At 46.1% G+C, this 21,552-nt stretch overlaps 1 protein-coding gene and 1 non-coding gene across 2 annotated transcripts in view; one reads left to right on the forward strand and one right to left on the reverse strand.

Moving 5' to 3' along the window:
• Positions 1-4: 4 nt before the first annotated feature.
• Positions 5-76, reverse strand: TRNAT-CGU (transfer RNA threonine (anticodon CGU)). The gene has a single exon. It is a non-coding gene; the product is annotated as a tRNA-Thr (tRNA).
• A 983-nt stretch (positions 77-1,059) lies between these two features.
• LOC146190762 (uncharacterized) overlaps positions 1,060-21,552 on the forward strand; it is a 137,671-nt gene continuing 117,178 nt past the window's right edge. The window contains exon 1 of the mRNA XM_084601143.1: positions 1,060-1,555. The gene's annotated coding sequence lies outside the window, so the exon portion shown is untranslated. The remainder of the gene's footprint in view (positions 1,556-21,552) is intronic.

Genomic DNA, 21,552 nt, shown 5'->3' on the forward strand with positions numbered 1-21,552 from the left:
TGACTGCCGCCAGTGAGGTTTGAACTCACGACCCCTGGTTTACGAGACCAGTGCTCTACCACTGAGCTATAGCGGCGCTGGTCTCGTCGGTTTTAAAAGCACATCAGATACTGCTTCACTCCTCTTTCGCTTCTGCCTGTTACTCGATTTTGTTATTTTCGTTTCTCTGCCCGGAACAGTACCATAACAACATTTAGATGCCCACTCTTTCATCCACCGTTCCCATTATTTGCGCTTGATGCCTGGAGTTCGTTGAGATACATTGTCGACTTAAACTGTACTTAGGCTTTTTCGCGTTGCGGCAAGAACTGAGTATAGCGACGCTGCTATGTGCTACTTCTGCAAGCATGCATGTCTCACTTGATCAGTTTTAGCGGTTTCAGCAGATAAAGTAAACAGTCAAGCCTCTCCACCTGAACTGGTCGGCTTAGATAATGGCTTAAATTAGTAGTTCGCATCCGATTTCAGTTCGTGTTGCGCTGCACATGTTATTTTCACGATTTATTCAAGGATGTTGCGTGATTTGTGCCTTGGTTTTCTCATTACCGCACTCGAAGTAAATAACGTCAATTTCACAAAAGCTCTGCGCCACCCGTGAAAACTTGTAGTAGTGTAGTAGTGGCAGTAGTTTGTCGCGATTTGCGAAGAGGATAATTTAATCAATGACATACGATTATCTGAAGTTTCAGTTAACTTCCACGCCAAATTATGATATCAAAAAACATTATTATTATACTGCCGTACTATCACACAAGAGCAGTTGTCGTTACGGCAGCGTACTCGGGGTTCAGTGGTTCAGTTCAGCTCTCCAAAATGTGAACGAGAAAATAAAAGCTGCTGCCGCGCCACGCTGGAAACAACTGGAAGAATCGAATCTATGCACAGCGACTTTGCGAATTACCTGAACGGGCGGAAAGCAGCGATCAAACGCAAAAATCACAGACCTAAAAAAAAAAAAAAAAAGTAGACAACTTTATCGCAAGCGATTGCCGCGCCACAGAATTTGCGGCGGCCGCGCCTGAAAGCTCTGTCCGAGTCGTCTGCTTCTGGGCACAGTGCGGCCGATACAACGTTTCACATCGGAGCGTGCGCGCCGGCTTGGAGCCAGCGTTTTTCGACCGGCAGCTTTTTCTCCGCGTTGTCACTGCGTGCTGAAAACTCTTGCTTTCTTGAGAGTGCTGCGTAGCCGCTACAGGCCAGCGCGGGTGGCGTTTCTGACAAAAAGTCTCGTGGTGTTCACCACTCGCTCTTTTGTGTGTTGCCACTGCTCCCGATCGTCTGCTTGGTGCGTGTTTTCTGACGTGCGTTCCGACAAATGCAAGCGCCTGTTCTGGAACGACGTCGTGAGAGCTCTCTTTCCGAGAGATAGACGACAACCGCCGCCCAGCAGCGGTGGGCTTGCCGGGCTTCTTCTCCCCCGCTGTGGAATTCGGGAGATAAGAAGTCATTTGGGAACCGTCGTCTCTCGGCCACTGCTGCATTTGTTTCCTCGCTATCAGTCTCCTGGAGACGTGGATGCGGGGACCGTCTAGAGACCAACAGCGTTCGCCGCTAGGTGAGTGCAGCGCAAATGTTGGTTTCCTTATTCTATGGTTTGTTGGTTGCCATTTGTTTTTTCGACAAGCTCATGGAGGAATGCAGAACCGAGACTTACGAAACGAAAAGGCACGCATATGAAAGCTCGTGGCCAAGCTTTGGCGGCTAGGCCGTGCCTCGTGCAGTCTTACAAAACCTCGATTCAGTCAAATGCAGTTTTCTTCGAAGCACGATTAATAATGAGACCTTTTCCTCGTGTAGAGTCAGTACTGTCACATTTTTCTGGTTATTTCTTAATAGCGATAAAGACTTGCCCAGGACACCTACCGTCATGTGAAATACGTCACCGTCAAACAGTGGGGCACTATATATATTCTAAAAGCATCTCTAAATATTACCGTGGTAGGGTTAATAGTGGATGAAGTGTTGATTCTGGCGGCAGTAATTTAAACATTGTCAGCTAGAGACTTTGAATAGTGAAGTAAATTATTACAAAAACAATATTTATTTATTTATTTCATAATACTGCAGGCCTTATGGCCCAAGCACTCTATCACTCCTTTAAAATGCGCTGACACACGACGCATTTCCTTCTGTCATCCTCCGCCGTCACTCAGATTTAGCCAGACCTGGCGCTGTCCAGATTCATGTGCCCCGGTCTGGTCAAGACAGAGGGAGTGGCGTTAGCTTCATCCGTCGAGCCTCTGTTATAGTTCGTTGGTATTTTCTTAGCGGCGGAGACAGCTCCACTTCGTCAGCGAAGAACAGAAAGCCGACGCCATCCGTCTCTGCGCATACGTGCCTTCGTATACAATGGCTGTGCTGTACGTGCGCACGACTGGCTCATTTCTTTGTGGCCTTTTACGGGCCATCTGATCGCTGTCATTCCTCACGAGCCTCGGTTCATTGTTCTCGCTCCTTCACAGCGCACTGCGGCCTTTGGCAAAAGTCAAACCGCCTTTCTTTTCCTTTTCATTTATTGTTTGAATTCCAAACAGTTAAAGGGAGAAAAAGAAGCCTTTGCTAGCAGTCGCGTCATTCGCGTTTATTTTTTGTTTCCTTTTTTTTTTTTTTTTTTTCCTTAGCGCGGCACGTTACGTTTAAAAGCCGCCCCAACGGTAAACGTGTCACTCGAGGGTCTGTCGAACGTCGCTCAACGTCTCCCGTCTCCAACGCGCTTGTCATTCATCAGTTGCTTTTGAGCGCGTGAAGGTGAAAGCGAACACGCGAAAGCCGATCGAGGCTTCCGCCGGGGTCGACAACTGCGTAGTTTAGCGTTCGTCCGCCGAGTGCGGGGCCTTCTTTTGTCTTTCGCCTGGCGAGGCCGCATAAAAGCCATTCAGCTCTCTCTCGCTATTTTTTTTTCTTTCGTTATCATGCGGTCATTTTGTGGAACTGCGCTGTGGACGATGGGAGTTAAAAGTAACTCCCTTCGTTGACTGAACAGCGCGTGACATGCGCTTTTGCTACGTCGTACTATACTAGCCACTGTAACCATTGTGCGCATATATAGGTTGGTAGATCTTCAATGATTCCTTGTCAAGATGTGCCATTTGAACGTTATAGACAGTACAGACTGAAACCTTCTTGCCCTAGCTAAATATCATCGGCCCCGAACAAACCAAACACCTCATGTATTTACCCAACTCTCCGCCAGAAGCCGAACTGCAGCGGCGACCTTGTAGTCTAAGCTACTCGCTCGCACTCTGGAGAGGCGAGGTTTGAACCACCGGTGCCGCTAAACACTCGCCAGTGACACAACACGTGAGGCACAAACTTTCCCATGGCCTAGAGTACGGCTGCTCTGGGATGAAATACTTAAAAAAAAATTCGTCGTTGACCCTTCTATTCGTAAAACAGAATACCTTACCATGTGCCAAAGGTGCGCTACGTCGTAAAAAAAACAAAAAACTAAACAACAACACTGTAATAATAATCATCATTGCGACAGTATGCGAACGCTCCAAGAAAGATTAGAACAGCGAGACTTTGTTCCCGCCTAATTCCGTATGCGGCAACATTGTTCTTTCCAGGGGGCCCAGTTTTACACGCCTGTTGAGCCTTCAGCCCCAGGGAAATAAGTCTGCGGGGCAGCATTGTTTCCGCTGACCCGGTGGCGTGCGTTGGAATGCAGTGTCAAAGCCATTCGCTTCGCGTACAGTGTCAAGCCGGCAGCATGCCGTCGATCTCCTTCCCTTTGTGGTTGCTGCTGCTCTGACATCGGAGGCCGCGTTCGCCAACGATGCCGAGGTGACGGGCTTGGTTGCACGCTCTGGCAGAAAATCACGCGCTTGCTTGCACTGTAGCGCAAAACTCCTCAAAAATATATACATTTATGTTAGCATTGTAATGTGGTCGACTGGCGTACTCTGTGTCACGTGTTCGAACGCCGGCGCATATAATGTCTTGCTTACTCTAATTGTATGTGCATTCAGAGAGTCTGATAGAAATCTTGCTCAGGCTACTCGCTATGACGAGGCCTAGGTACGACTAATATATAACAACAATAAGAAACGGAATACGTTCCGTCCGCATGAAAAAAAAAAATATATATTGAGCTGAAAACCGAACAGAGCTTATTATTAAGCACTAACCGCATGATGCGACTCGGTGGGCTGAGGGCCGTGCGTCGCTCAGGTTCTGTGTGTACGTTTCACCTGTTGCCCGGAAGCAGCTCGTAAGGCAACCAATTGCAGAAGGCTTTGGGATGCATAACTTCCCTTCCAGCTTTTTCTTTCGAGTGAAGTTTGTTTTCCTGGTCCTATTTTAGCGAAGAACAGGACCTGCAGACGCTCACTTCGTCTGATCCGTGCGTATATATGAACGCACCGAGACAGTTCAGTAAATGCTTGGTAGGGTAATGAAGGAAAAGAAAGGCTTGTGTGGTGAGATATTGTTAATATTCGAAAGGAGCGGGAGAAATCCACTGCTTGCAATGCAAGTCTGCATCACAGTTTGGTTTGGTTTGTGGGGTTTAACGTCCCAAAGCGACTCGGGCTATGAGAGACGCCGTAGTGGAGGACTCCGGAAATTTCGACCACCTGGGGTTCTTTAACGGTGTAGTAGCGCATCGCTGCGCTGCGTCTCATAGAAACGCGATGCGTTGCAAGAATATTCAGTGTTTTATCGTACTTCATGCTCCCCTTGACCGAACGACGAGGCGGCCCGCTCTGTCGTTGACTCTCATCACTTCGTGCGGTGTGTATACCAGCGGCAACGACATACGGTGGCGTCGTCGTCGCGCGACTCTTCGCCAAGGAATGTCGCCTCATACGGTTACCTCTTTAAAACTCGAAGACAACACAAAACAAGAATAATCGCGGCTACCAACCATAGCCCTCCTTGTTACTTTGTGAACTAAATTTGTTTAATTTGCTCTGCGTCAAGCATGAAAATTCAATAGAAGGATCACCTGTTTCTATGCGGATCGTGTATGCACAGGTTTACTTCTTAGCCGAATGGATGCGTTTCTTTCAGTCGATACTAATTAGGAATTGATCCGTTATTATATAACCTCTTATTCCGCCTGGGGAAGTACACTGGATTAAGGTAAACTGCTTTGTACAGGCACGTTGCTAGTCTCTTATACTCACCATTCCCTTAACCTACGCCTCTATTACCTCGTGCATGCTCATTAGCATACATTCATAAGCTGCCCCGTTATTTGAACCGCCATTCGATAAATGTACAGAACGCCACTTTAACCACAAACGTCCTGTGGGCAATGTTTCTGATTCGTAATCCAAGGGTGCCTGGTTCCATTTTCCATTTCTTGCCCCCGAGCCAACTTGGCCGCGTCACGTGGGTCGTGACGTCACACAGCCACTGAGAGTCGTGTTAACTGCCAGAGGCATGCTCATAAGGCTTTGCTCACAGCGTCGATTTTGCCGACGCCGGATTTTTAAGGCGAAAGCCTTACGTAGCTATGTTTGCGAAAACGTGTCCGCAAAACCTGGAAGCGAGATGTAACGTGTGATATAATGTCACATTAAGATGAAGCTGGTAGTTATGAATGTGTATCAAATGACAAGTGGTATTAAATCTCATGTCTTGTTAGTCATTATAGTTTAGTCATGAGTCATGGTCACTTCTCATGAGTCAGATCGGAGATCCAATGTGCATGACTATGGAGTCCATGGCTTGTGTAAGTCGAAGTCATGACAATGACTAGCGTCTAGTTATCACTCTAAAGTACTGAGTCATGGCATTCTATGAGTTAGTAAAGAGCAGCCAAAGCACATGCTTTTACATTTCCCCAATGCAGGTCTCTGCAATTTTCTCAAAGGTTTTGTAGAAAGGGACTGCTACGCTGTTGCATTAAAAAAGTGGACGTTTCTTTTTTTTTTCTCTCTTGGTCGTTGACTGAGCGCTCGATTGCGTTCTCGTTATGCGTATGCACGTGCACGTGCACTGGAGTCCCGTGTGACGTAGCTCCGCCATATGTCGGGCTGATTCCGAACTTAATTGGATTAGAAATCGGCGAGGTCATCTATGCGTGTAAAAGCTACGACTGGTCGTATTGTGGATATGGCTTCGAATTGCTGCATTGGGTCCCTCCTGAACGCGAGTACACGGATGTATTATATATAGCATATTTCATCGCCGCGGTGCCATACATTGCAGTACGAACACGCCTCTCCCAGTAATATCCGGCTATCCTTGTCTCAGCCGATTTCCTAACCTCATCCACTTACCTGGCCCTCTGTCGCCCACAGCCACAACGTTTCGCCATATTACGTATACGTTCCTCTACTAAGCAAGTTTTCTGCGCCAATTTCTGTGGTAGGACATCATTAACACGAGTTTGTCCCAGAATCCGCGGTGCCTGATAGGAAATTCAGCGCCATAACCGCCGCCCAAGCCATCGCGGAGCCGGGTGAAACGGCGCCGATGTTCTCGAAGCGAACGTGTACACATCGTCAGACTCTCGAAACCCGCTGCAGATGTCCGACCAGTCGTTGCGAATCGCGAGTGGTGACATTTCCGTCAAGCAATGCAGCGCGGCGCGTCACAGATTAGCGTGTCGTGTTTGGCCTTTCAACGGTATATGTCACAGATTCGCAAGTGGCACCGCCTCCCGCATTAAAGAAGCAGAAAAATGCCTTCAACATTCTCGCACTGCCTTATTTTTCAGCGTCAGCTTTCTTTTCGTTGTGCTCTTTCTTGTGCACCGAGGGACGTCTTTAATTTAGCATTATTTAGTCTTGAAATAACTTCGCACAACACACCGGTGGGACGCACTGTTGTCCGAAGTGTAATGCACAAAATGAAATTTAGAGTTGTTCTTGCACGGAAATGACTTGAAAAGCTCGTTCGGGAAGGTCAGTGTCATCTCATATTAGCTTACGCAGAGACCTCCGTCTACAGCCATGGAAGAGAGCGGCGGGAAATGAGCAATCCAGTTCTGTCACACCGGCCGCACGTTCGTCGAGGACAAAGCCGGACGGGGACATATCGCATTGTTGCTCAAATCCGCTGTTATACGTTATATACATTATACATTTTCTGTATAATGTATATAAATCTGTCGGCAATCATCACTCTTTACTTGTATTTCGTTAATTATTTTCAGTGTTGCTTCATAAATTTTCTTACAATGTTATTATTCTTTATGTTGCCTATCGAAATCTATTACCATGCGAGGTCCCACCTGCGGCCTTGTACCATGGGACCTCTCGCTGTATATTCTTGTACGTTGTTTTTGATTCGAAAATAAACTTTCAACTTCATTTATACTCCTGACGTAACTGGTAGCCGTGTCGTCGGTTAATTCATTTGGAGTCACGCAGTAACGTCCTCGTCGGCTGTTGTATTTGCATATTAGCGCGCCTAATTTCAGGGCTACAGGATACAGCACATCTCGTCCAGCGGATGCCGGATTCCGGTTGGGTCGCAGGCAGGGTCGGCGCATTTCCCTGTAAATTGCACGGAAACCAGTGAAGAGGTCCGATTAAGATTAATTTATTTTGCCGCTTTGGATTCATTCCGCTTCCGGCCGGTGCCGCATTTCGGTCGAGCAAATGATGGGCACATCGTCGGTCTGTCATGGGTGGCATATCGGTGCCTATATAACTTGGACGTTGTTTGGACGTTTGTTTCCTTCGAATTTGCTCCTTATATCCCCTTGAAGCAGGCAGACATCTTAGTCTTACGATGGTTTACGACCAAAAATGGATATACGGGGATATACACGGCAGGTGCTGCCGTCATTTTAGGCATTGATTGATTGATTGATTGATTGATTGATTGATTGATTGATTGATTGACTATAGCTGAGGGAACGATCGATTCATTTATACGTGTCAAAGTAACATCGTGGGATATGTTAGACACGCCTTTGAAGGTTCAAAGGCCTGGGGTGGAATTCTTGAACATACCTGAACTCTCAGTGCACGGGCGTTTTTAATACATGGGATGCATGCCTACATTGGCACCTTATCGCGTGTTCAAAATGTTCAAGCGTACTTCCTACGGTCATGTCGGTGCGTGGTAGTCAGCCGGCATGTTCTTCTGACCGAATTTCAGGCGCTTGTTCACGACCTTGGGCCAGCCTGAACCGGATGTGCGGTGTTAGCAGCTGGTCTGGCCGCTCGCACGCGCACACTCAAACATGGTGCACAGCGCTGGAATAGCTGTGCGCTTATATGATGACGTAGACTGATGAAAGACACAGATAATAGAACTGTGTGCCAATTCCAGGTTTAGTAGGCTACCAAGGCCATCGCAAGCCTCTACAACTGGTAAAAAATAAAAGGGGATGATAGAGGCATGGCAATCTTAGAAAAAAGAACAAAAAAAAAAAAAAAGGTAAGCTCAGAAACTGTCTTTCACGTTCTTCTTTTTTTTCTTCTTTTTGATCATGAACCTTTTCATATTCCCAGCACTTAACTTTTTTCTTTTGGTGAATATAAAGGCCCGCCTCGATTACGTCTCGTAATTAAAGCAGGAATTACTCCCCTTATCCTGTCATCTATCATTTTTTCGGTCTACGACAATTACGCGCGTAGTTATTTTAATGTTCGGAATGTTGTTCGTATATGTACGGAAGGGGATGAACTGGGCGAAGTAGTAGCTCACCGTGATGAGAACCATGCTGACAATGAAAGTAGAGACATCACGTGTCGTGCAAACTTATCGCATCACCTCCAAGTTTGGGCGGAACGAGCGTGTGTGTGTGAGAGATAGAGAAGGGGAGTGCGCTCGCTCGCGAGCAACCCAAACAGGTGGTGAAAAAATTTACTAACACATTGTGGAAGACAGGCCCTTAGCCCAGGGCTTGGGCTGGCGTTTTGTGCCGCGCAACTGTACATGCACTCGTTTGCAGGGGAGGAGGTCAGACTGGCGCCGGACGGGCGGCTAACAACAAAGGCGAGGCAGCTGTAGGAAAGGGCGTCGACCTCGGAAGGGACACCTGATCCTGAAGATTCCGTGTAATATACACAGGCTCTTTCCTTCCCGTTGTCTTCTTTCTTCAGGCTTCTATGTTTACTGAAACGTTTATTTACATGATATTTACAACGACTTGCAATGCACAAATTTTCTGTCCGCTACACGGACCCTCTCCGTGGTTACTTGATCATCCATGGGGTCTGCCCACCTAGCTTCGGACACGAGTTGACAAGTTGCAATGGACGAACTTTCTGGTCGCCCCGCGAACTCAGCGTGGCTATACTCGAGCCTGGGCCCTGCCCACGCTCCATACAGGTCGACAATTAAATCTATTGAGGTGGCGGTTAAATAGGTAAACATCCGACGTTACCTCTGAACATAAGAGTAAAATATATGAACTATAGACCTTTCCGTAACATCAGTTTTGGAGATTTTCAATTCGTCAAAATTGATGTCAGGGGTCTCTCACTTTCATTCGTATTTGCCAGATCCAGTTGCGTAACATCGAGCAGCACACGCACATTACTGACGGTGCGAATATATTTGTACGCTCACCTTTGGATTACACGACATCGCGGGCTCCGCAACCATGCATAAGGCGGAAGGGATGAAGATATGAGTCGCACAAGAACAGACCGAAATTTTTAACATGCGCCAACGCGAGAGAATTTGAAACCTCCGCCGCGGTCGCTGGCCGAAGCGATCGTCCAGTCTATCATCGTACGTTCACTAGACAAGCTAGAACGCTATACATTTCACGTTGCGAGAAATGTGTCTTATTTCTCGTTCTTCTTGCGGATGATTCCATAATAAATGACAAGACACATAAAAAAATCATGAACACTTAAGCTCCGCCTTTCAGAGTATGACGCGATAGCGTAGGCTACCAGCACTTTAACCAAGCTGTATGAACGTGCCTGCGTGGCCTAGGGGTAACAGATGCAAGGGTCCTGACAGGCTGATTCTGATATCATCCTCTCAAATGTGAGGAGAGGCCCGAGTTGGCAGCTCCTGCCAAACGTAATGTCGGGGAACCCTAGGTCCAGTTAGCATGCTCGACCATGTCTGCTACCAGCTACCGCCTGCCAGCGCCATGCACGTGATGCTAGCAGAGTGAAGCTATCGCTTCACAAAGGAGATTATGACGCGCCGAACCTTTCCGAAGCGATTAATCAAATGTGAATCTGATGCAAGCACAACTATTCGCTAATTGTGGAAGTATTCGCATAAGAGGCGCAATCAAAATGTTATATACACCGTCCACCTAACCGAGTGTTGCTGTGGCGCCTAGCCTAGTTTTGTTAGCCTATGACTTGTTATGAGTGACCATGACTGCCATGCGTATCACGACCAATATCGTTGTCAAAGCTACTTATACTTAGGCCTAATTAAACATTAAAAAAAAACCTGCGGGAAGCACAGAAAAAAATAGAAGTTTTAACGTGTCTGAACGCACATTGGCGTAATTACGCCTTCCAAAGCCCAATTCAGCGGGTTAGGGTTAGTCAAGCCTAAATGGCCTATCAAACGTCGGTAGGCTCACCTTACAGTTACCGCCTGAATACAGTAGTCGTAATTGCACCTTCTTAGGCCCAACTCAGCCTAATTAGGGAAGACGCACTTTTAGCGTCCGCACGTATGCTTCGGCTTCGCTATGGTTAAACTACTGTAATTTTTCCACTTTAAAATGCTGTCATTTCCATGCCCGGTTAGTCGCTTTAGCTTGGAGAAAAGCCTCTAACCGAGCCTCTAACCGACAACCCAGGCCGCTATCCTGCTACTTATCTGAGGTCGCCCATTGAGCAAGATCTCGCAGAAAATGCAGTTTATGAACGGCACACTTACTGCGGTCTTAAGACAGAGTACACGAGACGAGAGCCAACTATTTCATAAAAATAGATTTTTTTTTCATTAAGGACAGAAGCTATAAGTCCTCGGAAAGTGTTGCTGCAAGGAAGAAAGAAAGAACACTGATGAGTTTGTTCGTCAGTGCATACACGTCTCAGTTAAAATGATAAACATTTCACAACGGCGGACTTCGCGCTTATACTTTAAGCTCCAACGATGGACGAAAGCTTAGCGCATGGTTAGAGTACAGCTAAACACATAGCTAATAAGTAAAGAGCAGTTACCCATCCCCTCACCGCACCCTTGCCTAAAAACTTTACGCTAAGAGGTAAAGGCATCATTTGATCGTCCCATGTCCTTGCACCGTTTTAGAACAGGCGGTTCTATAAAGAAGGCTGATGTGGTCATCATGATCATCATCATCATCAGCCTGATTATACCCACTGCAGGGCGAAGGCCTCTCCCATATTTCTCCACTTAACCCGGTTCTGTGCTAGCTGCATCCACTTGACCCCCGCGAACTTCTTAATCTCATCCGCCCACCTAACTTTCTGCCGCCCCCTGCTACGCTTTCCTTCCCTTGGAATCCAGTTTGTTACCCTCAGCGACCATCGGTTATCCTCTCTTCGCACTACATGTCCTGCCCATGCCCATTTCTTCTTCTTAATTTCTACTAGAATGTCGGTAACTTGAGTTATTTCTCTGACCCACTCTGCACGCTTTCTATCTCTTAATGTTACCCCTACCATTTTTCGTTCCATAGCCCTCTGTGTTGTCCTCAACTTAAGTAGAACTCTCTTGGTTAGCCTCCACGTTTCAGCCCCATAGGTGAGTACAGGCAAGATGCAACTGTTGTATACTTTCCTCTTGAGCGATACCGGTAAGCTACTAGTCATAATCTGCGAGTGCTTGCCAAATGCGCTCCATCCCAATCTTATTCTTCTTGTTATTTCCTTTTCATGGTCCGGATCTGCGGTTACTACCTTTTTCTGAAGCAGACATATTCGCCTACTACTTCCAGTATTTCGCTACCTAATGTAAACTGCTGTTCCTTCCCGAGGCTGTTGAACATTACCTTAGTCTTCTGCATATTGATTTTCAAGCCTACCTTTCTACTTTTCCTGTCTAGGTCATCAATCATTATTTGCAGTTCATCCCCCGAGTTGCTTAGCAAGGCAATGTCATCAGCAAATCGCAGATTACTGAGGTAATCTCCATCTACCCTTATCCCTAACTGCTCCCATTCCAAGTCTCTGAATACTTCCTCTAAACAAGCTGTGAATAGTACTAAGGAGATTGTGTCTCCTTGCCTAACACCTTTCTTTATGGGAATTTTGTTACTTTCTTTATGCAGAACTATGGTTGCAGTGCAGCCACTATATATATCTTCCAGCACTTTCACGTATGGCTCGTCTACCCCCTGATTTCGCAATGCCTGCATCACCGCCGAGGTTTCAACTGAGTCAAATGCTTTTTCGTAATCAATGAATGCTATGTATAAGGGCTGGTTATATTCCGAGCATTTTTCTATCACCTGATTGATGGTATGGATATGATCGATAGTAGAGTACCGTTTCCGAAACCCTGCTTGATCCTTTGCTTGATTGCAGTCTAAGGTTGTCCTGATTCTATTAGCGATTACCTTAGTAATATACTTTATACGTAACAGACAGTAAGCTGATTGGTCTATAATTTTTAAGGTCCTTAGAGTCCCCTTTCTTGTGAATGAGGATAATGTTTGCATTCTTCCATGGTTCCGGTACCGTCGATGACACCAGGCACTGCGTATACAGGGTGGCCAGTTTGTCTAGCACGATATCCCCCCCGTCCTTCAGCAAATCTGTAGTTATCTGATCCTGTCCAGCTGATTTCCACCTTTTCATAGTTTCTAGTGCTTTCTTGACCTCGTCCTTCGTCACTGGTGGAACGTCTGACTGTTTTTCCCTACCGCCAATCTCATTACGGTCCTGACTACTTTGGCTACTGTAGAGATCTGTATAGAACTCCTCGGCTACTTTGACTATCTTTTCCATATTAGTGATGACGTTGCCCGCCTTGTCCCTTATCGCATACATCTGGTTTTTGCCTATGCCCAAGTTCTTCTTTACCGCTTTAAGGCTTCCCCCGTTCTTTGCAGCTTGCTCAATTTTCTCCATGTTATACTTCCTTATATCGGCCACCTTGCGCTTATTGATTAGCTTTGATATCTCGGCCAATTCGATCTGGTCTGTTGGATTGGAAGCTTTCATACTCTGGCGTTTCTTAATCAAATCTTTCGTCTCCTTAGACAGCTTACCGGTATCCTCTCTAACTATCCTACCGCCTACTTCTACCGCGCACTCAGTAATGATATCTCTGAAATTATTGTTCCTTGCCTCTAGGGTATGTCGCCATCCTCAGTTAGAGCTGAATACCTATTCTGTAGCGAGGTCCTGAACTCTTCTGCCCTCCCCCTCACCGCTAATTCGTTGATGGGTTTCTTTCTTACTAATCTGTTGCGTTCCTTCTTCAGATTTAGGCTAATTCGGGACCTCACCATTCTGTGGTCACTGCAATGCACTTTCCCGATTACCTCTACATCTTGCATAATGGCGGGGGTTGAACACATTATGAAGTCGATTTCATTTTTAGTCTCTCCGTTAGGACTCTTCCATGTCCATTTCCGGTTCTTCCGTTCGCTGAAGAAGGTATTCATGATTCGTAAGTTATTGCGCTCTGCAAATTCAACTAGTAACTCCCCCCTGCTATTCCTAGAACCAATGCCATAGTCACCTACTGCCTTGTCTCCTGCCTGTTTTTTCCCTACCTTGGCATTGAAGTCGCCCATTAGTACAGTATACTGCGTCTTTACTTTTCGCATTGCCGATTCTACATCTTCATAGAAGCTTTCAACTGCCTGGCCATCGTAACTACATGTATAGGTGCATAGGCCTGTACAACCTTCAGTTTATACCGCTTATTAAGCCTAATTACGATGCCTGCAACCCTCTCGTTAATACTGTAGAATTCATCTATATTACCCGCTATATACTTATTGACAAGGAAACCTACTCCTAGTTGTCGCCTCTCTGGTAAACCTCGATAGCACAGTACATGCCCATCCTTCAGTGCAATATATGCCTCATTCGGCCTCCTAACCTCACTAAGCCCTATGACATCCCATTTCCTGCCCTCTAGTTCCTCTAACAGCACTGCTAAACTAGCTTCACTAGCTAGGGTTCTAGCATTAAACGTTGCCAGGGTCAGTTTCCAATTGCGGCCTGTCCAGCGGAGCCAGGCTTTCTTAGCACCCCCTGCTGCGTCACAGGTCTGACCACCGCCGTGGTCAGTTGTTCCGCAGCCGCTGCCGATGTGGTACCAATGCACTATTTGTGATTGCATCGCACTCTATTGTATTAATCATGAGCGCATTTATCTCCGGTTCGAAACTGGACACTAAAAACCGCGGCGAATGATGGACTGCGTCAATTGACCAATTGGATTTTTAACAGGGACTTGCAGCTAAACAGTACTAAACTAAAATATGTAATCTGGAAAATAAGAAACATCAATATCCGCGAGATTAATCGCACCTTCCGCAATGGGAGCATGCAGAACAAGAACAGTATAACATCCATTGGCGAGCACTTTGAAGAGCTTCAGGCTGGAATGAAAGCGGGGATTATTTAAAATTACAGTCGCTGAATGCAGCTGACGCATTGTGGAAGATGAAAACTTTGATTTGGTATGTATCATTATGCAATGCTTCGGTCTCAATTAAATCACTGTATTTTGATATTGGGGAAATCAGCTTGCTATACCTTTCATAAGGTAACTGCCACGTAAAACTCAGAATAATCAGGAAATGCCAAGTGTGGTCGAGCTTCGTCGGAGGATGCCAAATGCTTCGCCGTGGGCATTGCATGAATCGGGGGACCTTGTAAGGTATTCGCAAACTTTTGTTCCCGGCCCTTTTACCTACGCCGTGGGAGCTAAACGGTTTCAAAACTCAGTTCAGCATGCTGTTGGTTGGAACACGAGAAAGACGTGAGTTATACAAAAACTGCCCACAGTCACTACAAAGGTTGATACGCAGTCCAAGATACTTTGTTGGGCGAGTTGGTACTTATTCATTATTAATATAAACAGCGCGAACACGAAGACAAAGGACAAGATAAAAGAAAGCCACAGTACAAGCACTGACTCACAACTATATCTAAGCCCTTTACTCCAAGACCCAGAAAAAACAAACATGAAGAAAACGAAACAATCACGTGAAACAATCCCTGGGTTCACCTGCTGCACAAAAAATCACTTAAAGAAGACACCTCTTTGCTTGAAAGAGCAAGGTTAGGATTTTGTATCGCCACAAAGAGAAGATGACGAGAGAGATAGTGGAATCATATTTTATTTCAAAGGTCAATAAGTGTGTCAGCAAGACTTCTCTTGCTCTTTCAAGCAAAGAGGTGTCTTTTTTCAGTGATTTTTTGTGCAGCAGGTGAACCCAGGGGTTGTTTCACGTGACTGTTTCGTTTTCTTCATGTTTGTGTTTTCTGGGCCTTGGAGTAAAGGGCTTAGGCATAGCTGTGAGTCAGCGCTTGTACTGTGGCTTTCTTTTATGTTGTCCTTTGCCTTCGTGTTCGCGCTGTTTATATTAATAATTGATACTCAGTGCCTATTTTTTATGCAATGTTTGCCCCTTAGTGCTTGTAATCCCTGCACTGGCTCCCCCGTGTCCGTGTCGACGTCATTTTGACGAAATCGTGTAAAGTATAGCAGAACTTTAACTTAGGTATCACGCTTAATATAACAGCCACGCGACCGTCGCGTCCCTTCTGTATGTTTTCTCAGGAACATACAGCTCTGCACTTAGCTTCGGCCCTCGCAGCTGATCGGCCATACCCTCTCCGATGAGGGCGTTTTGAATTTTGCATTCGCAAGATCACGCGGCGGCGAGGCCCGATTGAGCGCCGGCAAAACCGCCCTGCGTACGTGAGCTCGAGCAGCGTTCTCACCAGGGGTGCCCCGCCGCCCAGCTGTCCCGGGGATCGGCACTCGAGGGCAGCGAACCTGCGGCCGTGCACCGTCCCGGGGTCGCACTCAATGGGCCGAGCCGTGAGCTTTAAAGGGGCCGCCGCACAGTGCGCCTATGCTTGCCCTTGGCTGCTTGTCTGCGCGGGGTAAGGGGAGACAGAAGAAGAACGGACCATCTTGGAAACGATGGGGAGGAGGAGAGCAAAGGAATTCATACGAAGAGGGCGAAGGTCTGGATCGAGTGTGAATCGCGCTCTTGTGCTCCTCTCGGCGAAGGAGCTACGAACCGGGGCCGCTCTGTGGGAACGCAAGGCGCGACGGAGCGTTTTCTTCCGAGGCACCCCCGGCGGCGAGTTCTCGCCTCTCTTTCCATTTCCATCTATTTGAATTTTTCATCCTCCTTTAGCGAAGCTGCCGCTACCCTCCTTTTCAGAGCTTTGCGAGACGAAAGCAGCTTGAAATAAGCACACAGCCTTCGACGTCTCTCAATGTGTAATCGCCATATCAGAAAATAAACGTTTTTCACTCACTCGATGGCGCGCGCGTGTAGTAACAGGAGTAGCAGTAGTAACAGTAACAGTAGTAACAGTTTATAAAAAGGCCGTTGAGTCATACCAAGCAGGGCATCGCTATCTCACTACCCGGTCGACGCCCTAGACTTGGCCATTGTTTCGTCTGTTTTCCTGCAAGGTGGTGGTGGTGAAAACGTTTATTCATTAGTTCAAGCTCCGTTGAACACTATGCAAACGCCCTTCATTTTAACGAAAGTCAGTTATTGTTTCATTTCATTTATTTTACCCTCAAGGCTCGAGGGCATTTAAGAGGGGAGTGGTAGAATACAATAGCTATATATATATATATATATATATATATATATATATATATATATATATATATATATATATATATATATATATATATATATATATATATATATATATATATATATATATAGCCGGGGTGGCGCAGTGGTCACGGCGCTCGACTACTGTTCCCAAAGACGTGGGATCGAATCCCGGCCTCGGCGGCAGCTTTTCCATCGAGGCGAAAGGCAAGGCGCCCGTGTGCTGTGCGATGTCAGTGCACGTTGAAGAACCCTAGGTAGTCGAAATTACCGGAGTCCTCCACTACGGCGTCTCTCATAGCCTGAGTTGCTTTGGGACGTTAAACCCTACAAACCAACCAACCATATATATATATATATATATATATATATATATATATATATATATATATATATATATATATATATATATATATATATATATATATATATATATATATATATACAGTGCAGTAGATATGCAGTTATGTATAGGGTGTTACAATTCTAATCATACAATATTAGCTAACGCGGAACAAAAACGCTGATGATCAATGATGGAAGTAGTAGTTCATTTCAGTTGTGCGAACATCTTCCGCGGTGTCATCCTGTGTCTTCCACGTCATACTGAGCACTCTCAACCCGCACCTTTTGTTGCATATTTTTATGCTGAGAACCACTAATCATTATCGCGTGAAAATAATTGGCCGTTATTTAGTTTTAAAGTGAATTGGCTGTCTAAACTAGCTTGCAATCAGCCAAGTCCATAGCTGTCTTTGCACGCTGAATTGGTTGTACAGTCGTAGCCAGCCATAGCCAGATCTTCAGACCTACTATGCCTTTAGGCTCCAAGAATTGCGTACATATGCATTCTGATTAACCATGATCTAGTGAAGCAACGATCTGCTTGGAGAAAAGTAAAGCCTTTGCTCCTCGGCAGACCGTTGTGATGGGCAAGATTTATGGGAGCTTGTATACAGTGACTGAGTTCAAGACCACTGTAGTCCTTTCAAAAGTGCCGCAAAAGGTTACGCATACTTCTCTTGCAAATGAGCGCCGTGACAAATAAATAGACTGAGATATGATTTGAACAACCGATGTTTCTTGGAGCCAATGGAAACAATCTTCCACACAGTTATTTCAGTTCAATTTTAAGTTCGTTCAAGTGAAGCTTCACTGTATAGCGCGAGTGATAGACTGGTGGAACAATGGTTAGCAGGCAGCGCGGGACCAAAACCTTACGGAGTCGAGGGGTTACCGAAAACCGCGCACGACACGCAGCCTATTCTTCTACAGATTGTCGTGTGATATACGCATTTCAGTGTTGGCGTTGAAGGATTATGATCAGGTGATGGCAGCGACGGAGTGGGATAGAGTGGGCCGAAAAGGTAGCACGGGTCGTGTCCTGTTGTTGCAAGTGAGAACTGTGAGGGAAGCGTGCAGTGAGGTGGTTAGCTTTTCGCTAAGCTTCAATATGTAACCATCATCATCATAACCGCGGTCGCGCTGGCTGTGAGGCATACAATGCAAAATTACTTCTGAACAGGAATTAAATTACATTACTAACTATTTTACTGAAAATCGTAGAAATGCAATTAATTTACATTACAAATTACTGTTCCCAAAAAAAAGTAATGAAATTACATTACAATTACTTACATTCTGAGCTATTCAATTACTTTTAGATTACTTTCTAGTTTTCATCCATGCAAAGACTAAGTATGGCTATAGAAAACAAAACAGAGCGACCCACACATTCTTTCGTCTCCCCGCCAAATTCCGTCCCAGAAACTTTTGAAAACAACAAAGACAGAAGTATGGTCTCATGCGCGCGAAATGAGCGACGAACCCAGCGTCCTGCTGGCCCGCAGCTCCGCCGTTTGAACGCCCCAAAGAAGCAACGTTATTTATTGCTTCCGTGATCCCAAGAATCAACCTCGACACCTTGCGCTCAGTAATGCTCACGCCATAGACCCTTCCATAGCAGTTCCTGCTTTCGCGACACTCTCAGTGTCGTCTATCGAAAGAGCAGTGGTGCACTTTAGTAAAAGTAATTGATAAAGTAATTGATTATTTTTGTTAAAATTACTGCCTAAAGCAATTCATTAAATTACCAGACCAGAAAAGTAATTCATTACATTACAAATTACCAGAAAAAGATAAGTAAATTACAGCATAATTTAATTCCTGTAATTCAGTTACTGTCATGTCTGCTGTGAGGCATAGGCCCTTCTTGCCACTCCGTTGAGCCCAGTCCCTTGCCAGCTAGAGGCACACTATTCCCGCACATTTCTCGACTTTCTTTGCGGATTCTGAGTCGTCCCTTCCTATGTTTTCCGTGCCTCTCATATAAAGCTATCATTCTTTCGAAATCCTACTCCGCTATACTAACAGACTATATGTTTCTTCGCATTGCATACCTTGCTTAAATCCATCTCTTCTCCTTGATTTCAGCTAGCAGACTGTAAACTCAAGTTTACAACGCATATATGGTAATTGCTTCAAAATATCTTCCGCTCGAAACGCATATCCCCTCAACCGATGTGCGAGTTGTTAGTCGATGTCACAATCAGATTGTTACTGTGGGGAATAAATTTCGGGCACATTTACTAGGTCCCTGCAGCTGATCAAATAGCCTCGCTTTATTTAATCATTGAGCACTTTGTACTGGAGTTTAACATGAAATTGAACTCGACTTTGGTTTTTAACTGGCTACTTTTGTTTGCACACAGAATACACATTGTTAAAACTTGGAGGCTCGAGTACCCGTCGGCGAAATTCACCCCGCCCATGTCGTCCAAAGGACATTTATCAAAGCATGGACATCCTTTATGCGTTCGAGGTGAGTGGCCGCTCACGGCAGCCGTCATCCTGGCTGACACGCTTGACAATGGCCTTGGCTCTTGGTATACACTTGACACTGTCAGTTTGAAGGCGGTCCTTTGTTGCGTTCTTGAGCATTGCGCGATGATCTTTCTCAGATGGATTGGCCTAAGGTCGAAGTACGACGGCATGAAAAGTAGTCTTCGTGCGAAGTCGCTCGCAGAGGTGCAAGATACAGGATGAAGCGCCAGAGACTATAGAGACAAAAGGGAAAACGAGAAAGAGGTAGGCTTGTATGGGCTGCCTTCTTCCAAAAAGAAGTTCCATTACAAGCAATAGCGCTAGAGAATTGCATACATATAGATCACAAATAAATAGGTAGTTACTCATTTACTATGCCTGGCTTCTGCGACACAAGTAGTAGTAGTAGTAGTATTAGTAGTAGTAATATACTTTATTTAGTCGCAAAATTAATTGCCAGGAAGGTCGGTAAATTGTCGGACCAGCGCCAGTGCCTCGGTGAGGACCATTCACATGAAGAGACGAGGTGGGGATCTCTGTCAGTGTTCCAGGCTAGCATTATTTTGAGGGACAGTCGAAACAAGGCGGATCTGAACAGAAGTAGACAAATAGACACGCCGGGGTGATGAGGACATTTGTTTGCACTCTGCGGAGAACGTGAGGTTCAGTGTCAAGGAGGGAAGGATGTGACGCCGGCAATCGGTTGAGATTGTCCCGAAGCTGAGTCACGCTTGTATATATTCATCACTCCACTCTATGAGCTGACCCAAGGAACTGCCGGAGCCCGGTTGTGAAAATAGCGGGCAATCCGATGAACCAGTTCATTTCCGGCAATCTCTGAATGACCGCAGCGACTATGGCGGGGCATATTGCTAAATATGCGTTGCCGAGGTCAGCGTGGTGGCTGAAGGGAAGGGTACGATTTTGATGCGACGGATGGCTGACTGAGAGTCTGTATAATCGTGTGGCTTTGTGTACGTGTGCTCTGTTTGAATTTCAAGGGTAGTGATGTTTGGAGGGTTGGATGCCCACTCATCTCGGCAATGGGATCAGCCACGTGTAGAAAGTATGGCATACGCTGCGGGGCCTGAGTCCCAGATCGGTCTAAAACTGCAGCCAGTGCGCTTTCCGTTTTAAACCTACAGTTTGTGTTTCATGGATTCGAAGTGTGAGTTGTGATTGTGCTTCTCTGATGAACAAGGAGCAAAGGAATGCAGTTCGATCAGGGTTTGAAAGGCTGCACGTTGCCTTTATAGTTTCGTATACGCAAAGGGCTAACCTAACAGGGGATGGCAGAAATACAGGTGGGCAGATGAGATTAGAAAGGTTGCACTGGGCCTGGTTAAATGGAGAGATTAGGAGGAGGCCTTTGTCCTGAATTTGGTGCAGTAAGAATTGCGAGGATCACGACGCATAAAAAGCCATAGGTAAAGAAAGAAACTACAATAGTAGTTTTAACGCAAAAACATCTGCTTCAACCCAGTTCAGCATGACCCCTAAGCTGATTGATTGATTGATTGATTTATAGGAAGGGTAAGGCGCAGTAACTGTCTCACTTGTTTTCTGTGGACAGCTCAACCGCACCGTAAGGGGGGGGGGGGGAGTGAAAGTGGAGAGAGAAAAAGAGGAGCTTAGGGGTCATCGACCACCTGGGGATCTTTAACGTGCGATGACCCCTAAACTCCATAGCATGTCTCCCAACAAGAGAGAGAGGATATGGGGCGACTGTTTGGTATAAGGGGTCACGTGCCGGGGAAATTCGGGCTACGATGAGGCGCCGTATAGTGGATAGCTCCGGAGATTTTCGACTACCTGTGTTTCTTTACCGCGCACTGACATCACACAGTTCACGGGCGCCTTGCGCTTCGCTTCGTCTCCATCGAAAGGCGGCCGGGATATCGAACCAGGTCTCCCCTGCTCAGTATTCGAACGCCCTAACCACTGACCCGTAGCGCCGGTGTAGTTGTAGGAAATAGGAGCAGACATTGTGAAGAAATTTAGGTGTTAAGCGTTGGCCGCTGCTTAAAGGGGCGTCGGTGACTGCTTGTTGTTCTTGTCGAAATACAGCCTTACAGTGTGAGCAGGGATCTTCCTTCTGC

The sequence above is a fragment of the Amblyomma maculatum genome, chromosome 4 (assembly GCF_055883805.1).
Source record: "Amblyomma maculatum isolate TAMU_Amacu chromosome 4, ASM5588380v1, whole genome shotgun sequence".
Taxonomy (NCBI): Eukaryota; Metazoa; Arthropoda; class Arachnida; order Ixodida; family Ixodidae; genus Amblyomma; species Amblyomma maculatum.